The following is an 11714-nucleotide window of genomic DNA, read 5'->3' on the forward strand; positions in this document are numbered from 1 at the left end:
CTTAGTTTTATATGCCTTGCAAGTTTGGCCTCTGTGCTCCATTCCACATCTACTGCACCCTGAACTGCTTCCAGATTTACCATTGAACTGGCTGCCTTGGGACTTTGAATAAGTTGGATTCACTCTTCTGTCTTTTCACTGGGCTTTATTTATATATTTCTCACTGAAGTTTCCTTTTTTTATGTAGATTACCTCCTCTGTCTTCATTTTTTCAGACTGGATTTTCGAGCTTTCTATACTTTTACAGAGATTGACTGTTTTTTCCAAGCTCATCTCATCTTTTTCTAACAGTCTCTGTCTCATAGTTTCATCTGCTACCCCACATGTTATGCAAATCTTATTCAGACTGTCCTCTAGATTCTCTAGCTCACAATTGTTTGCCCTGTTTATATTATCTGTTATAAATTTGTCTACTGACTCACCTTCCTTTTGTTTTTTGGTAAACAGGCAATACCTTGCGTTTAATACATTGCTTTTGGGTTTGAAATGTGTTTCTAATTTTGTGATTAACAGTTCTAACTTATCTTTTTTTTCTGTTGGGAACTTGAACGTATTATGAATTTTGAACCCTTCGTTCCCTATTAATTGACACAGTTTTGCGCATTGGGTTATTTTAGGTTTTTTTGTTAATTCTGTTGCTTAAAGGTAGTTTTTAAATCTTTGTATGAAGAATTTTCAGTTTTCGTATAGATTACCTTACATTTGCATCGAGTTTATTGGTGCCTTGAATTTCATTTCACTTTTATACTCTTCTTAAGTCTTAAAGTATTCGGTTTGGTTTCAGATATGATTTTCGGCATCATATAATGAAACAACTTGTATCTATCGTGTCTAGATTCAGAATGGTTTTATTTCCCCTTCCTTGCACCTGCCCGTCACGTCACTCTTATAATATTATCAGCTTGAGTGCGTTTCGAATATTTACTTATTTACATACATCACAATACTAGCGAAGCTAAGAAATTGATAATAAGAGCGGCGATACTATTCAGTCTGTTTTCTTTACTTTTATCATATTTTTTTTCGGTTTTCGGTTACTCCAGTCGTCAGAGACGAAAACGCCACCAAAAATCATACAAACAAGCTGAATTTTGATAAGCATATAAATTTTGGGACACAAAAAAGATGCATGAGAAATGAGAACAGAGACGAATTTAAAGAAGATATGAATTCATCAAGAATCGAAATTCTGGGAGAGCATATTACCATAGATATCAACATAGTTCAAAAAGCTATAGCAGGGATGAAGAATGGAAAAGCAAGTGGACCAGAGGGTGTAACTACGGAATTAATAAAGAATAGCTCAGAGAAATTACACAGAATGATCACGGTGATATTTAACGAATATATTAATGGACATCCAACACCAGATGAATGGAAAACAGCATATATGACCCCAATATATAAAAAAGGTGACAGGAGAAATTGTAAAAACTATAGAGGGATATCGGTCACAAGCTCAATGAGTCGACTATACGGTCGAATACTACGGGACCTGATAGAGGAAGATTATCAATCGTCTGAAGACGAAGAACAAGGAGGATTTAGAGCAGGTCGTTCATGTACAGATAACATCTTCTGTCTTACACAAATTATAGAAAAGAAAATTGTGACAAATAGAGAAATACATATGACTTTTGTAGATCTTGAGAAGGCATATGACACAGTCCCGCTAAATAAACTATGGGAAGTCCTGGGCACATCAAACATACATCAAACATTGGTTAGTGCTCTCAAAGATCTATATTATGGTTCAAACTCCCAAATGAAATTCGGAAACCTCTTAGCTGAAAAATTTGCAGTTACTAAGGGTCTCAGACAAGGATGTTGTATCTCTCCGACTCTATTTAAGATTTATATCTCTGCAGCTCTGAAACAATGGAAAAGGAAAGTCAAAGGAATGGGTATACAATTGAACGATCAGGATTACATATATACTTTACAGTTTGCAGATGATCAGGTGGTGATCTCAAATGACTAAGATGACATGGAATACATGCTTAGAAAACTAATTGAAGAATACCAGAAATGGGGATTAAATATCAATTTAGAAAAGACAAAATACCTCTCAATTGGAGCTGAATCAGAACAACTCGATATCGATGACAATCAAAAAATAAATCCATGCAACGAATATAAATACCTGGGCGTCATCTTCGACCGTAGTGGAAAAGACGAACGAGAAATAGAACATCGAATTGTACAAGCACAAAGCTATAGCATGTTTGAACGGAGTTCTATGGAGTAAAGAAACATCAAAGAAAAGAAAATGGAACATCTATGAGACAATGGTTAAAACTAGCCTAGTTTATGGAGCTGAGACATGGAGAATAACCGAAAAATATAAGAAAAAGGTGGAAGCCACGGAAATGGATGCCATCAGAAGATCGATGAGAATATCAAGAGCCAACAGAATACGGAATGAAGTGATAAAACAACAAATGGGTATAGAGGGCACTATAGTTGAGGATATTGAAAGAAAACAGCTCATATGGTATGGGCATGTGAGCCGAATGGGGGACGAAAGATTGCTCAAAAAAATGATGATGTGGCAACCCCCAGAGAAGAGGAAACGAGGAAGACCACCACAGAGCTGGAACCTGGGAGTTAGGAAAGCGATTATCGCTCGAAATCTGGACGAAGACCTAACTCAAGACAGAATACAGTGGCGTTTGGGAGTCGGACAACGTCGTAAGACGTTATAAAAAAACCGAATATATATATAAACAGATGCAAAAAAGTTTACCACTTTTATCCCCGGGCTTCTCTCTAAAACCCCCCTCGCAGGAGGTGAAAACGCAAAAAAATCAATTTACCAAGAAATTGTACACACAGGTATGAAATGTAGCTGAGATAATTTTAAACAAAAATGTTTATTAGCATTTTTTGTGTAGAATGAACCGCTAATTTGCGTGTCAGTTACGCGCGAGAAATCAATGTTTAATAAAATTTGTATTAGCTAGACGGTAAAAACTCAATATATTTTAATTTAAGTGGCCTATCGACAATGCTGGAGATGCGTTTTAAAGGCAAAGAGTACAGCTTCGTACAGATTTGCCTTTTTTTATTATTCTCCCGAGATCAATACAATCTATCCCTTTCATTGACTGGCCACTATAAAGTTTCGATTACTAGAGCCTATCCTTTAAAACCTATACAATGAAATTTTAGTTTTGAGTTTTGGCAACAGATGTGAGGCATTTGAAATATGCTTAAAAAACGCTATATTTAAACTTTCACACAACAAACGATCTAAAACATTTAAAATTTTTTTTTTGATTACACTAGTACATTTTTGAAAATAACAAAACACACTTAAAGTGTGATCGTTTGTAATGTAAAACACTGAATGTTGTGTTTTTTATTGATATTTCAAGTGCCTTATATTTATTATCGTAACCCAAAGTTGAAATTTTATTTGAAAGTTTTAAAGATTGATCTCTAAAAATGGAAATTTTACTATAACTGGTCAATGAAACTAATCATTTTTTTTGATCTCACGAGAACCGTAAAAAATGGCAAAAATCGCGTTAAGTTTATTTATTGAACACCTTTATCAAAACTAAGTTTATTCGCGACGAAATATAAAAACTGCAAATGAAAGCTGCACTCTTTGTTTTCATAACGCATTTTGAGTTTTGTCTCATTCGTACGGACATTTGTATTAAAAGATATGGAATTTTTGCCGTCGAGCTGATACAAATTTTATTGAGCATTGATTTCGCTCGCGTAACTGACATTCAAAATCGACGGTCGCTTCAAGCGTTGTTTCTAAGAGAACGGTTCATTCTACACAAAAAATTTATAAACATTTTTGTTTAAAATGATCTCGGCTACATTTTTTATTTAAAATATTTTTTCTACGGTGTACAGATTCTTAGTAAATCGATTTTTTTGCGTTGTTGCTTTTTTGGGGAAGCCCGTGGGTAAAAGTGGTAAACTTTTTATGCATTTTCTTTGAAGACCCAAAAGGAATACTCTGCAAAATTCAACTAGTTCGTATGATTTTTATGGGTCAACTCTCTGACGACTGAACTATTTACGTATTTCGGGAAATTATTGATTAGTGAAATACTTGTTAGATTCTCCTTGTGGGATAAAGACAAAAAATGATTATATTACTAGATTTTGACTAGACAAGGTGTGAGACTATATGAACTATATAAATAGAGTTTACAAACGGCGCGGTATTGAAAAGAGTAAGAAAAAAAAAGTTCTTGACACTAACAAAATTAGCATGTGCTATTGCTCCCATTATGGTTCCGGCCAATTGTAGTTAATGTCAATTTTTTGTCATATCTTGTCTCTTCCTAATATGCCATGTAACTCTATTTCCATTTAAATTTAAATTTATTATTCTATGATTCGGCTATTACGACTTTTCGGCAAAATTTCTTAAAATAATTTCTCAAAAAATTGTCAATAATTAATTCCAGTAATAAAAAATATATCCATTTTTGTCCTAAATCCAATAAAGTAGCAACTAGCATAGCAAAAGAATATCAACAAAATATTCTCTAATTGTATCAATTATGTCTTTGTGTGAGTCAACTTAAAAATATAAACAATGCTACGATAATATTGTATCAACATATCATAAATCAATAGTAAAGCAGGAAAAAATTAAATCGTGATATCGTAATCGCATCATCTAGATTTTTCAATTAATAGATCTATTCTATTATCCTCTCAATGAATCCGATGCTCCGTATACATATCTAATTAATTGCTATTTAATTCTTTATTTATTGTTTCGTCCTTGGTAGCAGGTCTTCGATCATTTTAGGTATGCACTATTGTGTACTTATAACGATCTTCAAAGAAACGCATTACATGCAATATATAAAAGGGGGTGGAAAGGTCAATACTTTCAACTGAATTTAGAAATATAGATTAGATACCATTTAAAGATATATATATATATATATATATATATATATATATATATATATATATATATATCGAAAAAAGGAGTACCACCGTTAATCAAATATAAATAAGGATCACTCGAAGAGTGGTGGGTTTTTTCGGTCAAAAGGTGGAAAAAAAAAGACAAAGAAGTTGGCTACTGCATCTGTTTGTTGAAGACGTTTCGCTCTCTAATCAGAAAGCATCATCAGTTCATTTAAAAGGACAATATGGAAAACCAAACATCCATTGAAAAGTCAATACAAATGGGTTACCTTAAAAAGACATGTAGCAGTCAAGGGTGTAAAATGTAAAGAAGATTAAGTAAGGTAAAATACCTGTTAAAATTGCAGTTAAAAATGCCAAGACTGTCAGAAACTTATTATCTAAAACTAAAACACCCTTGTCCCTTTTGGAACAAGTCAATGTCATTTATCACATACCTTGTGCTGAGTGTGACTCATGCTACATCGGCAGACAGGCAGATCACTGCGAGGGCGTCTTACGACACACCGTAGTGATATCAACTTATCTAAGCATACTTATGCTCTTGCTCAACATGCTGTTAACACTAATCACAGGTTTGACTTTAATGAAGTTAAGAGTCTTAGCAGTGAACGCAATCTCGTAAAAAGGAAGTTTTGGGAAATGTGTTCAATACTTAAACACCCTAACGCTCTGAATAAGAGAACTGATATTAGTTACTTGAGCTAAATCTATCATGGCAATTTTGCAATATTGCAAAATTAGGCTTAACAGTTTTTTACTTTAAAATTGTCTCCTAAGGTGTTTGTTTACATAAATTTTCATTATTTAAATAAATTCAAATAAAATAACATTTTCTTAATTTACTTCACTTAATAAAGATTGATATTCAACTAATATTTTATTGATTCATTTATCAAGTTTATACATATAAATTAATTTTTGATACAATAGTTTAATAAAATTTTTAAATTAATTTGATTTATAGTATTCTCATTAATTTCTCAGTTCCACATTATTATGAACCTTGGACTGTTGGAAGTTGAATTAAATCTGCACTTGTGACTGGCTAACTAGATATAACTTAGACATTTATATGATATGTAGTAATTGACCTCACTTGTTTGTTCTTTTTCTCTGAGCCATTCCCTGAAGGGAAGATGGTGTTCTTAAACATCTTTTTCTTTCATTTAATGGTTCGTACAGACAAGGTTTTCACCTACTTTTCCATATATTTTTTAAACTTACGGCCTTATTGCATTAGCGGTTGGTAACTCGCCTTGTTGTATGTCATGTGTTGACCTCAAGGACACTGTCTTTTCATATGGTAGCTATGTGGGTCTGAAATGTGCTCCCATTTGCCGGGTGTCTGCTGTAAGCATTGGAAGCTTTTGTGCTAACTTTATTACACATTTTATAAGATTACTATAGTAAACTCTTAACCTTTTTAATAAGGTTACCTAAAGTAAAAATAAAATAAATTAATATCTTACTGTTGGAAGTGTGATCTTATGAGCTTGTTAGTTCTCGGCACATACTTATTTTTTACATGTTTTTTCACACATTTTTTTAAACTACATGTACTATAACTACATGGTCTTTTGATGTGCTATATTTGTATCAAATTGTAAACTGTATTTAGTTTCAATAATTGATTTAATTGTTTATACAACCTAAGTATTTAATGTCTAGTATCTTAAGCTTCTTTACATTTTACACCATTGACTGCTACATGTCTTTTTAAGGTCACACATTTGTATTGACTTGTCTATGGATGTTTGGGTTTTCATATTGTGCTTTTTAGATGAACTGATTATGCTTTCTGATTAGAGAGCGAAACGTCTTCAATAAATAGATGAAGTAGCCAACTTCTTGGTCTTTTTTCTCCACCTTTTGACCGAAAAACCCCTCTTTGAGTGATCCTTATTTGTATATATAGATATCAGTAAGTGGGATTGGATTCTTTTTCCATAAAAAGAAAACATAGTTTCATGGCAACACAAGGAATTTTCTTTACTACTGTATGTTTAATAATAAAGTTTAACGGGAGATATGATATAAAGATAACAAACGATAAACAAAGTTTGCGTACTAACCTTGTCCCATTCCTATAACAAAGTCGAAGAATTCTATGACGAAATATTACAAATTTTAAAAGGGGTACCTACACACTAGATAATATTTGGTGATTTTAATGCTAAAACTGAAAGTAGACCGTACATTGAGGAAGCATCAGTAGGATAATTCGGATTAATAGCTTTTTTTAAAGACAAAGTAAAGCTAATAAAAGCTATGGATAATCATAAACAATAAACAAAATTCACTACATAATTAGTAACAAAAGAGAAATCGTTCCAGATTTGGTCATTTTAGATATATGTTAAACAAGCAGTGGACCTCAAATGATAAGATTTAAAAAAATATATATTTACACATATTGTTCTGAAGCTATTTTATACACATATTTATTATAACAAATATTAAGAAATAAATATTGACAAACATGAAAATATCCCTCGTAGTGTTAAAAAGTATAAACAAGACATTAAGACGAAACTAAAATCAAACACAAATACAACCCAACTTGAGAAGATTAACATCCTCAATGAACCAATAACGCAAGCCCTTCGTAAAAGCCGAAAACATCAATCTTCAAATAAATAACAACAAAGAAAAAAGCGTTTGGAAGAAAACTCCATGATGGCTTCCATCCGCTATTTAGTTAAAACATCTACATGCTTAAGTCATTTTTAAGTTCATAATTTAAGTGTTTGCGTGCATTTTTTGTCAAGTTTCGCTGATGATTGAACGATAGAACCAAAGGCCTTGAATTTTATATAATCGATTTTAGATATTTTTATAAAAATATATATTTTTTATACAAATTTTATAGTAATCTGATACTTCCTCTTCATTTTGACTATTTGTCCACAAAAGTTGTTTGAAAAAAAAAATGTAATATTCTACCCATATCTGTGGATGGACATAGCTAGACTCAGTAATGACAGCCGTCATGTCTTAAGCAATACGGATGACCTAGTCAACCTAGTCTACAGCAAATTTAATGCACAGGTACAGATATAATGCAACAGGCTCTGGCTGTAGTTACATAATGGACGTAAAATGAACGACATAATAAGGATCAAAATCATGAATTTACACTAATCTTGAATTAAGGGGGATTTGGTCCTGTAAACTAAAATGATACTAAGACGCCTAAATCTGAAGGAAACATAACTCTCACTGAGAATACATACTTAGCCAAATACGTTGCACAATTCTATTGGAAAAACATATGCTAATAGCACTAAAGTATTGCAAAAAACAAGCAGGAATCAGCTCAGAATCCTTGCCAGCTTGTCCTTGCCATACATTTGCCAGCCAAAGGACATCTATATACAATAGGACTATTAAATGGAGACTTATTGTGCAGAGTTTGTAGCAGAGGACGTGAAATATTTAACCATATCATGCATCAGTACAACTCAAATGGTTTTCGAAGTCTACCTAAAAACATAATGATACCCTCAGACTCAAAAATCATATGGTGCCCATCTTCTAGACCTGTATAACGTGGTACAGTGTTCCAGAATCTTGAAGTGGATATCATAAGTAAGTGAGATGAGCTCTGTCGAGAATAAAATATATTTAAACGGTTTTACAGATGTTTAAACTTCGCAAACTTTTGAAGTTGAATTGTCCTAATGTTTTGCACATAAAATTTCGACCTCTTTAGCAGATGATTTTAAATCATTAAGCATTATCTTTCTTACTTTACTCGCGGTTTAACTGTTTCTTGCTTTAGATGAAACCCATAGAAATTGTACAGTATGGTTGCTCTTTTGTATGTTAGCTAGTTCTTTTTAATAAGCAGCTTTTTAATAATAGATGTGTTGTGTAAAATTGGTTAATGGTTATTGGTGGAAGTGAGGAAATTAGTAATTATAAGAGCCCTGGATATACTACTAGAATTTATATAAGTGAGAGCTTGATAGATGGCATAGAGATTGCCAGTGTGTATACAGCTTAAGGATGGTATTTTATACTTAAGTGTAATTATTTGAAGTAATGACAGCTGCCTCCACTTAAGTAGTTATTTAGAGGCGTCTGTGTATACTTGGTAGAATTTAGAAAATTTAAATATGTGTCAGATTAGGGAACGCTTATTGTCCAATGAGGAGGAACTCTTGTGAAGTTGGAATAGTTTGGTATCGGAATTTGTAAAGCCTGAGAGTTTGCCTAACTTTCTCGTTGAATGGTGGTTTCACACTCTTATTTTTAGGATATAAGTTTTTAAAAGGGTTAGCTGATATGTTATTTCTAGTAGGATTGTTCAAATAAAAATTAGCTTTAAATAGATATATGTGAAAGTTAAGTGCATATTCCTCTATATTGAAGTGGTGGCTCTCAAGTTTCTGCTCTAGAACTTTCTATTATGCTGATCTGGATGCTCCTGTGATTATTCTTGATGCCGTACTTAAATAACTTCAAGGTGTAATAAGGATTATTTGGCAAATGCATAATATACTCTCTCTCTCTTTCGCAGGTGTTTCGCATATTGCTGTAATTTGTTCGATCCATGTTGTTGGGAATCTTCCTCGTGATCTTCCGTCTTCTACCTTTCCTTGTATAATAACTCTTTTCATGCTTTCTGTGTCTGCTTTCATAATATATCGAAACTATTTTAATTGCTGAAGATTTGTACTTTGCAGGAAAGCCGTTTGATTTTTTCATGTCTACCTATCTACATATCAATATATCTATCTATCTACCTATGTTTCTATCAATCTATCTATATATGTATCTATCTATCTATCTATCGATGCTGCGTTCCATAGTATACATATACTTTGGAACCGTAATATATTTGTGAGAATTTTATAAATACCAATTAAGCAGTTATAGTTCGCAAATAATTTCTAAAAACCTAATGTCGTCAGCATAATTCAGGATTCGGTTATATAATTTTTATTGAAATTTAGTCGGAAATCTATTTTTGTGTGAAAGTTTAAACTGAAATCTTGTTCCCTTTGACTAATTTTCGAGATCGTGAAGTGCGATTTGAAAGTAACGATGAACTGAGAAGATATTTCTCCCTAAAGATACTAACACCAGGTCATCTGCATCTGCATATAGTATACACAAACCCAGCTAGAGTTTAATTGCATAATTTTTTAATATCGTAATCTGATAATAATATATAGTCATTTGATAATATAGTAATACCATCCTATATCAAATGCTTTTGTAATATCTACGAACACTGCAATAGTGTTGTTTATTTTTAAAAGATTCAAGAACTTCAGACTTTAAATCAATGAGATTATCAGGTAGTTCCGTTTTGTTTAAATTCACTCTGGTGGTTAACCAGAAGGTGATTTTCACCTAATATCCATAGCATGTTTTATTAACTAAAATATGAAAAAAATTGACAATTTTGTGTCTCATCCTTGCGCAAGTGCCATGCTAATATTCTTTATATCGTTTCAATTTTAGTATACGTACCGCCGAAGCGAGTACTGTAGTTATAGTATATATGTCTATTTTGATTATGTATTGATTATATATTTTGACGTTTTTTTTTATAGGTTTTAGATTCTATTATATGTAACATATCAGTATGTAAACATTTTAATTTTCCTTAGATGCTATCTAGCATCTTTTGTCTCAATTGCTTCCAAGTAAAGCTACAATTTTCTATTCTAACAGCTTCTTTACTAATACTATAATTTTGATAGTTTGGACAGTTTTGTTCTGTTTTCTTGTACTGGCATTTGGTATACCAAAAAAGACTTAGTACAAATATAGTCAACGCAGTAATATTAAATCAAAGTACAGCAACAAATGTTTTTTTTGTAAGCACCCAATGTCTTTAATATCCAACTTATATTTAACATTGTGCATCCGCCACTGAAACTAATTTAAACCAAGCTATCGAACGTGTGTAAAGAAAATGAAAGTGGTCATGCACTAGACACAGGACATAACCGTAGATGTAGTACAGTGTTACGCAATTGTCTCATCTTCTAATTGTCGGTTAATAGAACGCGACTCTTGTTGACCCTCTATCAGTTCTCACACATGTTTCATATTCCAAGGGTAAATACTTCTTGCGCAGTGTACGAGACTTGTTAACACGAAAAATACAAATCCGTTGATAAAAAAAAATAGGCAATTATGGGTATCTATTTATCATAATCTGGTTTTATGGTATACTATAAAACAATAAAAGATGTACACTGGATTTTATACAAATCGCATATGACTGACGTTGAATCTAAATAATGCTCAAAGATACTCTACAACAACCTAAAATGTTTGTAGATGTTGTTAATAATATATTTTGTAAAGACTTTGTAAGTTAATTGGTTATTTTTTAATTTAAAAATACTATGCTCATTATGAAAGTCTCCAAAGCACAAAGAAAAGCAAACTTAATAATAATTGGTGAATCAAACAAATCGGTCGGTTTAAATTTTAATCAATTGATAATATTTTACATTTTATCCTAAAGAAATAAGCATAATACAGTGTTTTTGTAACAGTCACTGTAACTACTATCTAACAATAAATGTATTAGGTTACATATGGGTAGAATACTAAAACTTATGCAAATTCTTAAAAAAATGTTTGGTACATTTTTATTTTTTAACAATTTAACTTAAAAATGGATGATTTTTAGAATTTTCGTCTACAAGTTTATCTCGTAGCCAACTTGGATCTTAAAAAACATAGAAACACTACATAGCAAAATTATTTGCATCCGACAGGACTGATGTTTAAATAGGAGAGGATGTAAAGAAGGAGCAACGGGACCCTCT

At 32.1% G+C, this 11714-nt stretch overlaps 1 non-coding gene across 1 annotated transcript; it reads right to left on the minus strand.

Annotated features, from left to right (window-relative positions):
* Positions 1–10306: 10306 nt before the first annotated feature.
* Positions 10307–10413, minus strand: LOC140447084 (U6 spliceosomal RNA). The gene has a single exon (XR_011951582.1). It is a non-coding gene; the product is annotated as a U6 spliceosomal RNA (small nuclear RNA).
* Positions 10414–11714: the final 1301 nt, after the last annotated feature.

Source organism: Diabrotica undecimpunctata, chromosome 7, assembly GCF_040954645.1.
Source record: "Diabrotica undecimpunctata isolate CICGRU chromosome 7, icDiaUnde3, whole genome shotgun sequence".
Taxonomy (NCBI): Eukaryota; Metazoa; Arthropoda; class Insecta; order Coleoptera; family Chrysomelidae; genus Diabrotica; species Diabrotica undecimpunctata.